Raw genomic sequence first — 17,540 nt, 5'->3', positions numbered from 1 at the left:
CATGTGGAAATCCAATTGGAAAAAAGGGTGTGAGCCGATGGAAATAGACCGAGTGGGGAAGCCCAGCAAGGCCTGTCTCCAGGTTCTTCTTGGCCTCTCTGTTGTAGCATTTCTTCCTTCCAGGAATGGCGCAGGATCCTCTTGTCCAAGGTCTTTATGGCCAGCTGTTACACGGAAAGGCGTGGGGAAGGCTAGAGTAGTATTTTTAGGTTTTATGGCTAGCTTTGGGGAAAGGGGTTCTGGTTCCTGTCACCTGCATTGGGGAAGAGAAATTCTGGATCCTATAGTTCACCTTGCGGAAGGATGAGAGGGGCAAGACACGCAGGAGAAAGTCGGAGAGACTGAGCTGCTGAGCCCCACAACTCCTAGGCCCTCCCCTCCCGACAGCTGCCGGCACTCCTGCCTCCACACCCTGGGGGTGGTTTTGCTGCAACTGCTCTTTTATTTGAATTTCATGTTATTTTGTCTTGCATAATTGTTTTTGGATACTAGCCTAAACACTGCTGGGCTGTGAGCTCTGATTGGGTAAGAAACATGCCTTCCTCATTCGGAGTCCGCCATCATGCCTTCCACATAGTGGGGACCCAGTAAGAAAGAACTCACTTCCAGTTAGTCGAGAGTGTTTTTACAGAACTCATGTTCTGAGTCAGGCCAGAGTAAATTAGAGTAAGGAAGAGTATATGCGGGAATACTCCTCATATTAAGCTGTGTTCTTGTCCATTTTTCAAACGACCACATTTACTTTTCAAGCTTTTGAGTGTTAATTACCTCTTCCTGCTGTTGTCATCTGTACTTGGGAGTATGAAGAGGTAAGTTTAATGAAAATTAATATTTTTACATCTCATGATGGTTTTATTAACTTACCAGCATTAAATGAGGTTTGAAAAGTGTTCTTTGAGCCATTATTGAAAATCATCATAACTGCCTGCTTTGAATTACTCTTCCTCCCTTGATTTGGTGTTCTGCAAAGTTAGATCCAGATTATAAAAGCCTAATAAAAACTTAGGAGATTAGTATATCTCATAAATGAACAAAGAATGGTTTGACGGCATTGCGGGGAACATTTACGAAGTCTAAGTCATGGTTAACATGGTAATTTTAGGAGGAATTGTGAACAGCAAGATCTTTTACAATAGAAGTCAAGTAGACTCACAGGTAAGCCAGCAGTACCAGGGTTCCGGGGCTTAAGATCAGCTGGGATATAACTGAATGTACTGACTGGGAGCTTGCCAGAAGCTCAGTTACCTGCCTCTCACTGGGTTTCTCCAGCCTCTCTGTCACTTTCCATCTGGGCTATCTGGCAGATACCTTACACAAATGCGACACATTCTGGTCTCTCGGGCTTCAGTGTAGTGGTGGCATAAGTGGATGTTTTCATTATGTAGAATAAAAACAGTACTGGCAGAATATCTATAACACAGACATCTTCAACAAACTTGTGTCCAGGGAGGCGCTCTCCATTGGCAGTGTTTGGGATTAGAGCTGTAGAGGTGAAGGTGGCCGCTACTGTGGGAGGAAAAGAGGAGTGCACTTGGTGTTCGGACATTTCCCTGTGGACGCGCAGATGCCAGGATCTCCTTATCAAATGAATGGCTTTCAGAGTCAACTTTGTGGTCAGGGCTCTCAGAAAACATCCATTTCCCTTTCCTATCTTTCCCTTCTGATATTTTAGTTGTGCCTGAGTAAATAACGAACCCCTGGTGAAGAAAGGCAAGTGAAAATGTCATTCCCACCCTTTGTTCATAACAATTAGGTACAAATTGGCCTTGAACTTGGTTCCTGCAGTGATAGAGACACATCCCAGTTGATGAACCCTTCTTCCGTCCCTGCTGCCCTCCCTCCTTTCCTTCTCCCCTTCATCCCTCCCTATGGCCCTCCCTCCTTTCCTTCTCCCCTTCATCCCTCCCTACGGCCCTCCCTCCTTTCCTTCTCCCCTTCATCCCTCCCTACGGCCCTCCCTCCTTTCCTTCTCCCCTTCATCCCTCCCTACGGCCCTCCCTCCTTTCCTTCTCCCCTTCATCCCTCCCTACGGCCCTCCCTCCTTTCCTTCTCCCCTTCATCCCTCCCTACGGCCCTCCCTCCTTTCCTTCTCCCCTTCATCCCTCCCTGCGGCCCTCCCTCCTTTCCTTCTCCCCTTCTTCCCTCCCTGCGGCCCTCCCTCCTTTCCTTCTCCCCTTCATCCCTCCCTATGGCCCTCCCTCCTTTCCTTCTCCCCTTCATCCTTCCCTATGACCTTCCCTCCTTTCCTTCTCCCCTTCATCCCTCCCTACAGCCTTCCCTCCTTTCCTTCTCCCCTTCATCCTTCCCTACAGCCCTCCTTCCTTTCCTTCTCACATTCATTCCTCCCTACGGCCTTCCCTCCTTTCCTTCTCCCCTTCATCCCTCCCTGTGGCCCTCCCTCCTTCTCCCCTTCTTCCCTCCCTGCGGCCCTCCCTCCTTTCCTTCTCCCCTTCATCCCTCCCTGTGGCCCTCCCTCCTTCTCCCCTTCTTCCCTCCCTGTGGCCCTCCCTCCTTCTCCCCTTCTTCCCTCCCTGCGGCCCTCCCTCCTTTCCTTCTCCCCTTCATCCCTCCCTACGGCCCTCCTTCCTTTCCTTCTCCCCTTCATCCTTCCCTATGGCCCTCCCTCCTTTCCTTCTCCCCTTCATCCTTCCCTATGGCCCTCCCTCCTTTCCTTCTCCCCTTCATCCTTCCCTACGGCCTGCCCTCCTTTCCTTCTCCCCTTCATCCTTCCCTACGGCCTGCCCTCCTTTCCTTCTCCCCTTCATCCTTCCCTACGGCCCTCCCTCCTTTCCTTCTCCCCTTCATCCTTCCCTACGGCCCTCCCTCCTTTCCTTCTCCCCTTCATCCCTCCCTGTGGCCCTCCCTCCTTTCCTTCTCACATTCATTCCTCCCTACGGCCTTCCCTCCTTTCCTTCTCCCCTTCTTCCCTCCCTATGGCCTTCCCTCCTTTCCTTCTCCCCTTCATCCTTCCCTACGGCCTGCCCTCCTTTCCTTCTCCCCTTCATCCTTCCCTACGGCCTGCCCTCCTTTCCTTCTCCCCTTCATCCTTCCCTACGGCCTGCCCTCCTTTCCTTCTCCCCTTCATCCTTCCCTACGGCCCTCCCTCCTTTCCTTCTCCCCTCCCCTTCATCCCTCCCTGTGGCCCTCCCTCCTTTCCTTCTCACATTCATTCCTCCCTACGGCCTTCCCTCCTTTCCTTCTCCCCTTCTTCCCTCCCTATGGCCTTCCCTCCTTTCCTTCTCCCCTTCATCCTTCCCTACGGCCTGCCCTCCTTTCCTTCTCCCCTTCATCCTTCCCTACGGCCTGCCCTCCTTTCCTTCTCCCCTTCTTCCCTCCCTATGGCCCTCCCTCCTTTCCTTCTCCCCTTCATCCTTCCCTACAGCCCTCCTTCCTTTCCTTCTCCCCTTCATCCTTCCCTACAGCCCTCCTTCCTTTCCTTCTCCCCTTCATCCTTCCCTACAGCCCTCCTTCCTTTCCTTCTCACATTCATTCCTCCCTACGGCCCTCCCTCCTTTCCTTCTCCCCTTCATCCCTCCCTACGGCCTTCCCTCCTTTCCTTCTCCCCTTCTTCCCTCCCTATGGCCTTCCCTCCGTTCCTTCTCCACTTCCTCTTTTTTTGTTTTCCCCTTTCCAGCATTTTACTGTGAACATTTCCAGACATACTCTACAGTAGAGTGTAGTAACCCTCATGTGCCACCCACCCGGGATCAGAGATCACTGCACCATACTGGCTTTGCCATGCTTGTTCTACGTGCCCTCCTCTCTTTGTGTTTTGGAGTTTTATTTGCTTGTTTCTAGAGAATTTTGAAGCAAATGCCAGAAATCATGTCGTTTCACTCCCAAATATTTTAGTATGAATTTTGAGGGTTTTTTATATAAATATAATTCTGTCCAACAGTGAAAAAAATACTTAATATCTTTTAATATTGTATCCCAATTTCCTTTTTTTTTTTTTTTTTTTGAGATGGAGTCACCCTTGTCGCCCAGGCTAGGGTGCAATAATCTTGGCTCACTGCAACCTCCGTCTCTTGGGTTCAAGCGATTCTCCTGCCTTCGCCTCCCAAGTAGCTGGGATTACAGGCACCCACCACAGGCCTGGCTAATTTTTGTATTTTTAGTAGAGACGGGGTTTCACCATGTTGGCCAGGCTGGTCTTGAACTGCTGACCTCAAGTGATCTGCCCGCCTCGGCCTCCCAAACTGCTGGGATTACAGGTGTGAGCCACTGTGCCCGGCCTATTTTTACAAAGCAAAGTCTGTGCAGTTGGTTTATTCAAGTCAGAATTTTTGTTGTTGTTGTTGTTGTTGTTGTTGAAACGGAGTCTCACTCTTGTTGCCCAGGCTGGAGTGCAATGGCACGATCTCGTCTCACTGCAACCTCTGCCTCCCAGGTTTAAGTGATTCTCCTGCCTCAGCCTCCTGAGTAGCTGGGATTACAGGCATGCACCACCATGCCCAGCTGATTTTGTATTTTTAGTAGAGGCGGGGTTTCTCCGTGTTGAGGCTGGTCTCGACCCCTGACCTCAGGTGATCTGCCTGGCTCGGCCTCCCAAAGTGCTGGGATTACAGGCGTAAGCCACCGTGCCTGGCTTCAAGTCAGAATTTTAAAATCCCATCTATTGTATTTGGTTTATGTATCTCTTGTCTCTTTTAAAAATAATTTTGTATGCCAGGCATTAATTTGATTCAGAGTGTTCTTATTCTTTTACCTTTCATTTTTAACTATTTTAGAGTAGTTGCATGCTCTCATGCTTTCATTCATTATTATTAAGTTTATATACAGTAAAACCAACTTGTTTGCACAATGTGAATAGATTTAAAATGTGTGGATTCTTGTACTGACCATCACCAACGGTATACAGAGCAGTCCCATCACTGCTTTTGTAAATTCAAGCCTCACCTGTTAACTGCTATGGTTTAGGCTCTCAGCTGGTGGTAGTATTTAAGAAACACAGAATGGAGATGCCTATCATCTACTTGGAAGAACGGTAGCATATAGGTTTTATTTTGTCACTTGAATCTCCCTGTTTTTCCTCTGAAAAGTTGCTGGAGGGTTCGACCTATTGACAGACCTTCCTTTCTAATATAGGAACTTCACAAATGAAGAACAGCTGACAAAGGAGACTGAGGACAGACGTCAGATGGGCTCTTGAGGTTGCTGTGGCTGAAGCCTCAGAGGCCAACTGCAGGGAAGATTTGGTTTCAAGTGTTAAAGAAATGGGATAGATTTCTTCCTCTTTTTTTTTTTTACACACAAGTGTGATTTATGTATTATATGATATTCTGGAGGAAGCAGTTCTGTAATTTCTTTTTATTATTTCAGCTTTTTTTTAGATACAGGAGGTACCTGTGCAGGTTTTCTACAGAGCATATTTTACCCAGGTAGTGAGCATAGTACTCAGTGGGTCGTTTTCAACCCCTGCCTCCCTTCCTTCTCCGATCTAGTATCTTCAGTGGCTCTTGCTCCCAGGTTTATGTCCATGTGTGCTTAGCATTTAGCTCCCACTTGTAAGTGAAAATGCGGTATTTGGTTTTCTTTCTTTTTTGAGATGGGGTCTTGCTCTGTTGCCCACACTGGAGTGCAGTGGTGTGATCTCAGCTCACTGCAACCTCTGCCTCCCAGGTTCAATCGATTCTCCTGCCTCAGCCTCCTGAGTAGCTAGGACTACAGGTGCATACCACCACGCCCAGCTAATTTTTGTATTTTTAGCAGAGACGGGGTTTCACCATGTCGGCCAGGCTGGTCTCAAACTCCTTACCTCAAATAATTCCACCCGCCTCAGCCTCCCAAAAAGTGCTGGGATTACAGGCATGAGCCACCACGCCCGGCCAGGTTTCCTCTTCCCTTGTTAATTCTGTTAAGCTTATGGCCTCCAGCTGCATCCATGATGCTGCGAAGGACATGATTTCTTTCTTTTTTATGGCTGTGTAGTGTTCCATGGAGTGTATGTGCCACATTTCCTTGTCCAATCCACTGCTGATGGGCACCTGTGTTGATTCCATCTCTTTGCTGTTGTGAATAGTACAGCAATGAACATATGAGTGCATGTGTCTTTTTGGTAGAATGATCTGTTTTCCTTTGGATATATACCCAGTAATGGGATAGATAGGTAGCTCTGTTTTCAGTTCTCTGAAAACTCCAAACTGCTTTCCACAGTAGCTGAACTAATTGACATTTCCACAAACAGTGTATAATCATTCCCTTTTCTCCACAGTCTTGCCAGCATCTTTTTTTTTCTTGACTTTTTGATAATGCCATCCTGACAGGTGTGAGATGGTATCTCTGTGGTTTTGATTTTCATTTCTCTGACTAGTGAAGATGAGCTTTTTTTGGTATGTTTGTTGGCCACTTGTATGTCTTCTTTTCAGAAGTGTCTGTTCATGTCCTTTGCCCATTTTTAATGGGTTTATTTGTTTTTTGCTTGTTGATCCTGTGGTCGAGTCGTTTTTGGTTTAAAACTAACGTATTAGGCCAAGTGCAGTGGCCCTCACCTGTAATCCTAGCATTTTAGGAGGCTGAGGCGTGTGGATTGCTTGAGCCCAGGAGTTTGAGACCAGCCTGGGAAACATAATGAGACCCCATCTCTCAAAACAAACAAATAAAAAACCTAACGTATTAATTGACCATTACATCTGTTGGGATTGGAATAAATCAGAAATAGTAAAGGATTAGTAGGGATGTTATGTCCATTGGACTCAAGTCTTTGTTTTGTTTAAAAAGTTATGTATGGGTCTCTTTCAAACTTCTGGCTTACTGAGATTGTTTCAATGAAGTCACGTATATGCACATACATTTCATGGGATGGGGGAAGGGGTAATGGAAGAGTATTGGGCCTTTAGTCCAGGGTGTTTAGAATACCAGACTAATACACCTGCTGCCCCCTGGTGGCAGTGTAGTAAACAGTGAAGTTCAAAAGTAAGGACTTGTGGAGAGCTAAGAAGTCCAGTGGACTGTGGGTGTCAAGAGGATTGTAGAGGAAACTGGGAGATGCCGCTTCTCTCCCACTCTTCTTGTGATTGCTACCTATATGGTCTTAGAAAAATCATTTAGTTTGATTGAAGTGTAGATTTCATGTTCTTCAACTTTAAAATGTACTTTCTAAACTTTTTCCAGCATTAATACCCTGTTCTTCTCCAAGGGTATTAATAAAAGATGCCATTGTATAGCAAGAGATGTCAAGTTCAGTTTTTTCCTTCAGCAGCTGTATCCTAAGAAACCCCAGATATTTATTCAGGAAAGCAAGTTCTAGGGTACACCCTGAAGCTGGATACAGATTCAGCTCTGGGCAGCAAAATGCATAAACCTACCTGCAGCACAGTTCATCATTAATCATTATGAGGACTCTGCGTTCTTATGAAAAGCTTATATCATCTAAAAAACGTTTTTTTCCGAGACGGGCGGATCATGAGGTCAGAAGATCGAGACCATCCTGGCGAACACAGTGAAACCCCATCTCTACTAAAAAATACAAAAAATTAGCCAGAAGGAGGTGGCGGGCGCCTGTAGTCCCAGCTACTCGGGAGGCTGAGGCAGGAGAATGGCGTAAAACCCGGGAGACGGAGCTTGCAGTGAGCCGAGATCCGGCCACTGCACTCCAGCCTGGGCGCCAGAGCGAGACTCCGTCTCAAAAAAAAAAACAAAAACGTTTTTTTATCCTGGTGTGGTGGTGCATGCCTGTAGTCCCAGCTACTCAGGAGGCTGAGGCAGGAGGATCCCTTGAAGCAAGGAGTTTGAGGCCACAGTGCACTATGATCACACCTGTTAATAGCCACTGCACTCCAGCCTGGGCAACATAGCAAGACCCTGCCTACAAAAGTAAATAACTGTTTTAAACATTAACACATACATTTTACCATCTTAACCATTTTTAAGTATACAGTTCAGTAGTATTAAGTATATTCACATTGTTATGCAACCAACCTCCAGAACATTTTCATCTTGCACAACTGAAATTCTATATCCATTAAACAACTCCCCATTTTCCCCGTCCCCCATCTCCTGGTAATCACCATTCTGTTGCCTATCTTTATGAATTTGACTACTCTAGGTATGTCATAAAAGTAGACTCTTAAAGTATTTGTCTTTTTGTGGACTGGCTTATTTTGCTTTGCATAATGTTCTCAAGGCTCATCCATGTTGTAGGATGGGTCAGAATTTCCTTTTAGCCTTTTCAAGGCTCTGTAATATTCCATTGTGTGTATATGCCACATTTTCTTTATCCCTTCCTCTGTCAGTGGACACTTGGCTTGCGTCCACCCCTTGGCTGTTGTGAATACTGATGCTGGGAGCGTGCATGTGCTATGTCATTTTTAGTGTACTGTGCTGACTAATGCAGAGAAGGGCTTATACAGGTTTTTCCTGCACATAAAAGGTTAAATTTCATAATAAAGAACACCAGTCAACCATACCAGATAACTAGTATATGGCTTTTTGTATGTTTGAGTGAGTTAAAAAAGGATAACATTTATTGGATACAAGATATATACCAGGCATTATTATATATGTGATATATTCTATTTAGTCTTTATAATTCTGTGATTTATCCTTCACTCAGAGGGACTAAGAGTTATTGAAATCATGTGTGTGCCAGAATGTGTATATACATACATTATCTCCATACCTCAGTGTTTGAGGTGGGCATTATTATTCTGATTTGTTGGGAGTTGGAACTGAGGTTCAGAGAGATGAAACACCCTGAACAAGGTCACACAGCTAAAAGATGGCAGGGTTTTACCTGACTTTGAAATGAAGTACATCTAGTTCTAAAGTGTGTCCCCTGGGCTGGGTGTGGTGGCTCATGCCTATAATCCTAGCACTTTGGGAGGCTGAAGTGGCAGGATCGCTTGAGGCTAGAAGCTTGAAACCAGCCTGGCCAAATGAGACCCCGTCTCTACAAAAATTAAAATTAAAAAAAGAAAATGTGTTCTCTGCCCACACCACACTTTCTTCTGCTGCACAGCATATACATCTGTGTTCTGAAGGATATTAGAGTGATATCAAAGAATGGCACTTCTATATTGTCACTAGAAAAACTGTAATATCTTTGCATTAAATATGGTCTTTTCAATTTTCCTTGCAAAGACACGGCATGATTTTGGATGAGTTCATCTGAAATGTATTGCCAAGTCTTGCCTGCTGGGGGATTTTGCAAAATAAATCTCCCTACTTACAAAAGAGTGCTTCTCACGTGCTAGTTCCCATGTATCTGAGGTTACCCTCCTTGACACTGTTATCTTCCCTTTTTTCCCTTCTTTCCTTTGGATTGGCAGAGAGCTAGGACTGTTGTCACTGCTCTCTTCATCCCCATCTCTTTAATGCTATGGTGTTTTGGGCTGGAGCTTTGATCTGTTCTGGCACCGTGTTTTCACACAGCTCAAGGGCTATAAACTGTCCTCATAGGGGGTCGTTTTCTTGGAGACTCAGCAATCTCGCAGGGAGGCCAATTGCAACATTTTCTCACATATGGAATTACTAGATGAACAAATAAGTTGTGATACATCATCTGAGCAGGCATTTAAGCCTAAGATTCCACATTTTTGGGTAACCTTATAGCAGCACCCCACTCTCTGCAGTAAAAATTTACTGTATTTTAGTCTATTCTCATATTGCTAATAAAGACATACCTGAGACTGGGTAATTTATAAAGGAAAGAGATTTAATTGACTCATGTTCAGCATGGATGAGGAGGCTTCAGGAAACTTATAATCATGGTGGAAGGGGACATTGCTTGGGATTTTTTAAACTTAGAGGATGGGTAAGGACCCAGACTGTTCCAGAGATTAATTTGAGGTCTGATATAATTTGGCTGTGTCCCCACCCAAATCTCATCTTGAATTGTAGTTCCCATAATCCCCACGTGTCGTGGGAGGGCAGGTGGAGATAACTGAATCATGGCAGCAGTTCCCCCCATCCTGTTCTTGTGATAGTGAGTGAGTTCTCATGAGATCTGCTGGTTTTATAAGGGGCTTCCCCCTTCACTGGGCACTCATTTTCCTTGATGTCATCATGTGAAGAAGGACATGCTTGCTTCCCGTTCCACCATGATTATAAGTTTCCTGAGGCCTTCTCAGCCATGCTGAATATAAGTCAATTAAACCTCTTTCTTTTATAAATTACCTAGTCTCAGGTATGTCTTTATTAGCATTATGAGAATGGACTAATACAGTAAATTTGTACCACAGAGAGTGGGGTGCTACTATAAGGATACCCAAAAATGTGGAAACAACTTTGGAACTGGGTACAGGCAGAGGTTGGAGCAATTTGGAGGGCTCAGAAGAAGACAGGAAAATGTGGGAAAGTTTGGAACTTCCTAGAGACTTGGAGGGCTCAGAAGACGGGAAGGATGTGCGAAAGTGTGGAACTTCCTAGAGACTTGTTCAGTGACTTTGTCCAAAATACTGACAGCAACATGGACAATAAAGTCCAGGCTGAGGTGGTCTCAGATGGAAATGAGGAACTTGTTGGGAACTGGAGCAAAAGTGACTCTTGTTATACTTTAGAAAGAGACTAGTGGCATTTTGCCTCTGCCCTAGAGATCTGTGGAACTTTGAACTTGAGAGAGGTGATTTAGGGTATCTGGTGGTAGAAGTTTCTACGTGGCAAAGCATTCCAGAGGAAGCAGACCATAAGAGTTTGGAAAATATGCAGCCTGACAATGTGATAGAAAAGAAAAACCTATTTTCTGGGGAGAAATTCAAGCCCACTGCAGAAATTTGCATAAGTAACAAAGAGCCAAATGTTAATCACCAAGACAGTAGGGAAAATGTCTCCAGAGCATATCAGAGACATTCTCAGCAGCCCCTCCCACCACAGGCCTGAAGGCCTAGGCGGGAAAAATGCTTTTGTGGGCTGGGCCCAGGGCCCACCTGCGCTGTGCAGCCTCGGGACATGGTGCCCTGCCTCCTAGTTGCTTCAACTCCAGCTGTGGCTAAAGGGGCCAACATAAAGGGCAGTCCATTGCCTCAGAGAGTACAAGCCCCAAGCTTTGGCAGCTTACATGTGGTGTTGGGCCTGTGAGTACATAGTGGTCAAGAATTGAGGTTTGGGAACCTCTGCCTAGATTTCAGAGGATGTATGGAGGCACCTGGATGTCCAGGCAGAACTTTGCTGCAGGGGCAGAGCCCTCATAGAGAACCTCTGCTAGAGCAGTGCAGAAGGGAAATTTGGGGTTGGAGCCCCCACACGGAGTCCCCACTGGGGCACTGCCTAGTAGAGCTGTGGCAAGAGAGTCCTTCAGACTCCAGAATGGTGGAACCAGCAATGGCTTGCACTGTGCACCTGGAAAAGCAGCAGACACTCAATGCCAGTCTGTGAAGGCAGCTGGGAGGGAGGCTGTACCCTGCAAGGCACAGGGGCGGAGCTGCCCAAGGCCATGAGAGCCCACCTCTTGCATCAGCATGCCCTGGATGTGAGACATGGAGTCAAAGGAGATCATTTTGGAACTTTAAGATTTAATGATTGCCCTATTGGATTTCAGACTTGAATGGGGTCTGTAGCCCCTTTGTTTTGGCCAATTTCTCCCTTTCAGAATGGGTTTATTTATCCAATGGCTGTACCTTCATTGTATGTAAGAAGCAACTAACTTGATTTTTATTTTGTGGGCTCATGGGCAGAGGGGACTTGCTTTGTGTCAGATGACGACTTTGGACTTCACTTTTGAGTTAAAGCTGGAATGAGTTAAGACCGAGGAACTGTTGGGAGGGCATGATTGTGTTTTGAATTGTGAAGACAAGATTTGGGAGGGGCCAAGGGTGGGATGATATGGTTTGGTTGTGTCCCCACACACATCTCATCTTGAATTGTAGTTCCCATAATCCTAATGTGTCAAGGAAGGCACCTGGTGGAGATAATTGAATCATGGGGGACGGTTTCCCCATCCTGTTCTCATGATAGTGAGCTCTCACGAAATCTGATGGTTTTATAAGGGGCTTGCCCCTTCACTGGGCACTCATTCTTCTCCTTGATGCCACTGCCTTGTGAAGAAGGACATGTTTGCTTCCCCTTCTGCCATGATTGTAAGTGTCCTGAGGCCTCATCAGCTATGCTGAACGTGAGTCAGTTGAACCTTTCTTTTATAAATTACTCAGTCTTGGGTATGTCTTTGTTAGCACCATGAGAACAGACTAATACAAGGTCTTCAGTAAACCCTGACAGCAGGATGTTGGCCAATAAATGTAAAAAGTGGGATTGGTAGAAATTGCTGATTGCAACCAAATATCCATTTTCTTCTTTCTTAATTACTGGTACTGTTTTATTCAGTGACCCATGTGCCTAATTATGGTGAATGAGAGGTAAGCAGAAATGCGTGAGGCTTCCAGGGAGGTTTTAAAAAGGAACCTGATTCAGTTGGAAGTAAGGCCCTGGGATTCTCCACCTGCCCTGCCTCATGCCACCACCTTTGAATGTGACATTATGCTAGAGCTCCACTAGCCTTTTTCTCTTGTGAGGGGAGATGGTAGTACCTGAGATTAGAAATTAGTTAACACATAAAGGGATCAGTCAGATATGTAATTGCATTCAGGCTAGTGGGAGCCAGGTTTCCCAGTGTCAAAGAAGAGAGTTATAAATACAGAAATGCAGAAAACTGGAATAAATCCTGTGATATGCTTTGGGTTGTGTTTGTGTGAATTCATGATTTTCAGTAAGTGTAGACAGATACAGAAGTGAACATAGATGTAAAGGTGTAAAGAAGTGAATGTAAGTGTGCATGTGTGTATGTTTGTATGTGGATATAGGCATATATTCTGCTGGCGGGGGGGTTGCAGACAGATGCAGCCCAATGACAGCACACCCCGCACCCCGATCTTGGCATCTAAATACCATTTTCTACAAGAGAACAAGAGCTCCTTGGAGAGAGGGCTGATGCCAGGGCTGGGACAGGGAAAGTCTAAGATGAGCCTGGAACGTCTTGAACCAGAAAGCAACGGAAGAATGAGGAAGATAGACCAAGGGGACAGAGAAGCTTGCTGGAATTCACCCCATCTGTCCAAAAGGGGACAATGTAAGCATCAAAAGAAATAATGATAGCATTGGATATAATAGGAAACCATAAGTCCATACAGATACAAATAATGAACAAGTGGCAGGTCTGATGGTGAATGAGATGTTGCGTGGTTTCAAAATCCCTCTTCATGAAATACTTACCAACTATAAAGGGCAAAAGAGTAACTTCTCTGTGGAGAAGCCTGGCAGTCACCACCTTAGGTGATTGGAGTGAATGTCATCAATAATGGAGCAAGTTGAAATCGTGAGGTGTCTGATAGGCAGTGAGAAGAACATAGCATCATTTCTGAAAGATTCCTGCTCCGGCTACACCATCTAAATCTAATCAGGAGACAGCATCAACAAAACCAAACTGAGGGACATTCAACCAAATCAATGGCCTGCAATCTTTAAAAGATCGTGAATGCCAAAGACGGGCAGGAATTATTTCTTGGATGGAAGGAGGCTAAAGGACATAGCTACATACAATTCGGATTGTGCACTGAGCCCTTTTGCTGTAAAGTACATTATCAGGACAGTTTAAAAAGTTCAAACGGTCTGCGAGAAGGTAGTAAACCTAGTCACAAATGCTGATGCCCTGTTGTCACACATGTAGTGTGGTGAGATCAGCTGTCCTTGTGGGAAACAGACATGCCCATGTTCAGGGATGAAGGTCATCAGGTTGGCAACTAACCAGTGGTTTACTCTCTGAGCAGACACTTCTTAAATACCCACCACACCCAGGTACCAGGGCTGAGAGCCGAGGAGCATGAGTTGCTGGTGCCCGGGCCGGCAGCGATCTGGCAAAGGAGACCTCAGCAGCCGCAAGGCCAGGGGCAAAGGGCTGCGGTGTCCCAGGGTCAGCTCTGCCTCTAGGGCTTAGGGTCAGAGGCATGCTACCAGGATGATGGTGTTTGAAGTAACCTGGAAGCACAAGGAGGATTTTGCCAGGCAGAGTGCTGAGGAATGAAGAGTGAGGGGCCTGAAAGGCAGTAGCAACCTAGAAAACAAAGTACCACAGGCAGTGTGAGGCGTGGCTGAGCGGCAACTGGCCTTTGTGAGCAGGTGAAGACATTTGGATTGGCTCTCTGGAATTATCCACTGCTGAGGAACAAATCACCCCCAAAATTAGTGACTGAAAACAACAAAAATGATCCCACAGTTTCTGTGGCTCAGGATCTAATAGTGGCTTAGCTGTGTGATTCTGACTTGGGTCTGTCACAGGCTGCACTCAGGTGCTGGCTGCACTGTGGCCTTCTCCAGGCTTGACTTGGGGAGGCCCCGAGCTCACTTACCTGACAGCTGGCATGCCTTGGTCCTTTCTGGCTGTTGGTGGAGACCTCGCTTCTTCTCTACGTGGCATCTCCATGGAGATGCTCATAGCATGGCAGCTGCTTCCTTCACAGTGGGGGATCTGAGAGCAAAGGAGAGCCCCCAGGACAGAAGCCGCAGTCTTTTTATAACTGAATCCCATCACTTCCTCTGGATTGTGTTTGTTGGCAGTTAATCACTAAACCCATGCTCAGCGGGGCAGGAGTCACACAGGGACAGGGATGCCAGGCACAGGCTTGGTGGGTGCCATGTGAGAGTCTGCTTGCCACACAGAAGTCCCCACAGCTGGACAGGCAGGGGCACGACCGGGCATGCATCTTGGAGATACCACTCCAGCTTTGAGGGGGAGCAGCAGTGAAACGATTTGGGAGAGGATCACACAGGATAGAACTGCGTGGGGAAGAAGAAAGGGGCATCCTCATCAGTGTAAAACACTGCTCAAGCAGTTGGGAAGGGAAGGGGGGTTAACCTGAGTGGTTAGAAACCAGCTTCTGCAGAGAGGCTTTTGCAGGAACTCTTTGCTGTGAAAGCTACAAGGCAGCGACCTCGTTTCAAACACCTGGTGTCACCAGCATCACGTTTTAAAGTTGTGAAATATCAGGGCTGTTATTTTTTTAGTTGTCTCATAAGCACTACTTTGCCTTGACTGTCAGATGTCAAATGTGCAAATGAAAGCTGTTTACGTTGTCAGGTAGGTTGACTGGACCAGGCTTTAAAATACCAATTCATCCCTTTTGAGAGGTGACACTCTGATCTTTCAGCATGATGGTTAAAGGATTGTGTCTTTCCTTTTGAAATCTCCCAGTTTTTTGAAGTCTGATCTGAGCAAAAATTATTTTAAAGAATGAAGTTTTCCCTGAGATTTTTGATTTTTGATTTCACCAAGCCAATCTAAACAAGATGAGCTGTGAATTCTGGGGGCAGAGCCACATACGCAGTGGGAAGAAGGTCAAAGATTGGGAAGGGGAAGGCAGCCATCCCCTGTGAAATACTACAGAGAGAGCATTCCGGGTCTGCATCACAACAGGCTTTTCCTTGCATCATTGTGCTTGAAGTTAAAAACAAACATCACAACCACCCTTTAAACCTGTATGTTCCTTGGGAATAACCGCAGTCTGGAGTGTGGTTAAAATGCTGCTTCTGGAAGGGTGACCTGGGCCTCGGGCTTCCCTCCCTCATGAAGGCCTGGCTTCTGCTGGGTTCAGGCCAACCCTCCCCACCCGCCACCCTGGGCATGGAGCACTCAGAGCCGGGTACTACATGATGCTGGTGACACCAGGTGTTGAAAGTAAAAAATGGAATGTATTCCACGCTTTTCAAATGGCCATTCCTGTGGCTTAGTATTTCTACTTCGGTCGACCTTGAATCATGAGAGTAAAAACATAATGCTCTTAGAAAATGTGTCCTCCGCGTTATTTAGGCAACAGTCTCGTAGTTACATAGAATGATGGGGAAATTTAAAGGTGAATATGTACTAAACTTGGAAGGGCTACCTGTTAGTTATTCTAAGGCTTTTTGTATTATCTTCATTTTTATGTATTTTGTTTTGCTTTTTGTATAACTTGGATAATTTTTTTTTAAAAGATATGTTTATACAAATCTTCAGTCTTTAATACTTGGAAAATTAGCTTTTCTGGTTCATTGAACTTGCCATGTAGGTGAAGGTTGAATGTAAGTCTTTTTTAGGAAAACCTGTGAAAATGAAGGAGTGTCCCTTCTCTGTTTTTACGGTATACAGAGCATCATGAATCCTCTTTAATCTAAAAGTTAATAGTTCGAGAACGTCACTGTAAATCAGAAAGACCTTCCCACAATCAATGATTTTTCCAAAGGGTAATTACCATAATCACCTGGAGACCTTTGAAAAATACTGTATTTTATTTGAAATGCCCCCAACTCCTAAATTACTAAATCCAACTCTCTTGCGAGGGGCCTAGAAAATCAGTGTTGAAGCTTCACATGCATTTTGGGAACTCAGCAGGCGTGGGGAGCCCCAGCCACAGGTCCAACCGAGGGTGGCCACAGGCACCCAGCCTGCTTCCCTCTGGGAGGAGGGAAGAACTGGGAGAGGCTTCCCTCCACCCAGTCCCTGTCTTTTGGTTTGCAGTAGCCCACAGGCCCCCAGAGGGTCCAAATCCCTGTTCCCTGCACACGTCTGGGCTCATGCTCCTTGCCTGGAAGGCACCCCACCTCCTCCTCTCCCCTCTTTCCAGCATGGTTTTTACCATCCTCCCCAGCAGGGGCAGTGCCCAGCCCTGTCGGGGGCTGCATCCAAGTCACCCACAAGCAAAATCCATTCTTTTTCACGTTCCTTATGATGCGCTGAACAAACCCCTCACTGTGGTATTCCACACATCATATTCTTATAGTAGATTTTATCTGTATCATCTCTTAAAGTTTAGTTTAATTAATGTAAAGACAGGGTCTTACTATGTTGCTCAGGCTGAACTCAAACTCCTAGGCTCAAGTGATCCTCCTACCGTGGTCTCCCGAGTAGCCAGGACTACAGGCATGTGCCACCATGCCCAGCTTGGACCATTTTAAAAGATTTATTTACTTTTAATTTAGAGGTTTTTTTATTGAGACAAAATTCACAGAAAGAAAACCATTTAAAAGTGAAGGATTCAGTGATTATTTAGTATATAATGTTATGTGACCACAACTTCTGTCCAGTTCCAGAACGTTTTCCTCACCCCAAAAGAAAGAAACTCCGTCCGCACTAAGCATCCCTCCCATTCTTCCATCCCGAGCCCCTGGCAGCCTCCATCCCCCTTCCCGTCACTGTGGCTTTGCCCGTGCTGGGTGTTCTGGGTCAGTGGATGCATGTCACATATGCTCCATGTGTCTGGCCCCTCTGATTGAGGATAATGTTTGCAGATTCATCCTGGGGCAGCGTCCATCAGTGCATTCATTCGCTAGAGTTGCCACAACCAAGTGCCACAGACCAAGTGGCTTGAACGACAGAACTTTCTCACAGTTCTAGAGGTTCAGAAGTCCAAGATCAGGGACCAGCAGGGTTGGTTTCTCTGGAAGTCTCTGCTTGGCTTGATTTATAGAAGTAAGATTATGTGGAGTTTGCTTGCAATTCAAGGCGAGTAATGCTTTGATTTGCTTTATTTTTCAGCACATGACAGTGGGTGCCCAGGCAGGGGAACGGGAGCTGTTTTTTGGGGGTTAGGAGCTTGAACTCTGAAGTCAAGAGCCCACACAAGTTTAAGGCCGTGCTT

The 17,540-nt window shown here is 46.0% G+C and overlaps 1 protein-coding gene across 8 annotated transcripts in view; it reads left to right on the top strand.

Moving 5' to 3' along the window:
• The window catches only part of GGACT (gamma-glutamylamine cyclotransferase), a 57,904-nt gene that overhangs the window by 9,059 nt on the left and 31,305 nt on the right, over positions 1 to 17,540 (top strand). The window contains exon 3 of one of the 8 annotated variants that reach the window (XR_007720667.1): positions 5,089 to 17,530. The exons of the other annotated variants lie outside the window; for them this stretch is intronic. The gene's annotated coding sequence lies outside the window, so the exon portion shown is untranslated. Of the gene's footprint in view, positions 1 to 5,088; positions 17,531 to 17,540 lie in introns of those variants that run through there. 8 annotated transcript variants of the gene reach the window in all.

This window comes from Macaca thibetana, chromosome 17, assembly GCF_024542745.1.
Source record: "Macaca thibetana thibetana isolate TM-01 chromosome 17, ASM2454274v1, whole genome shotgun sequence".
Classification (NCBI taxonomy): Eukaryota; Metazoa; Chordata; class Mammalia; order Primates; family Cercopithecidae; genus Macaca; species Macaca thibetana.
Note: the sequence above shows the minus strand (reverse complement) of the source record. Positions and strands in the feature narration are given on the sequence as shown.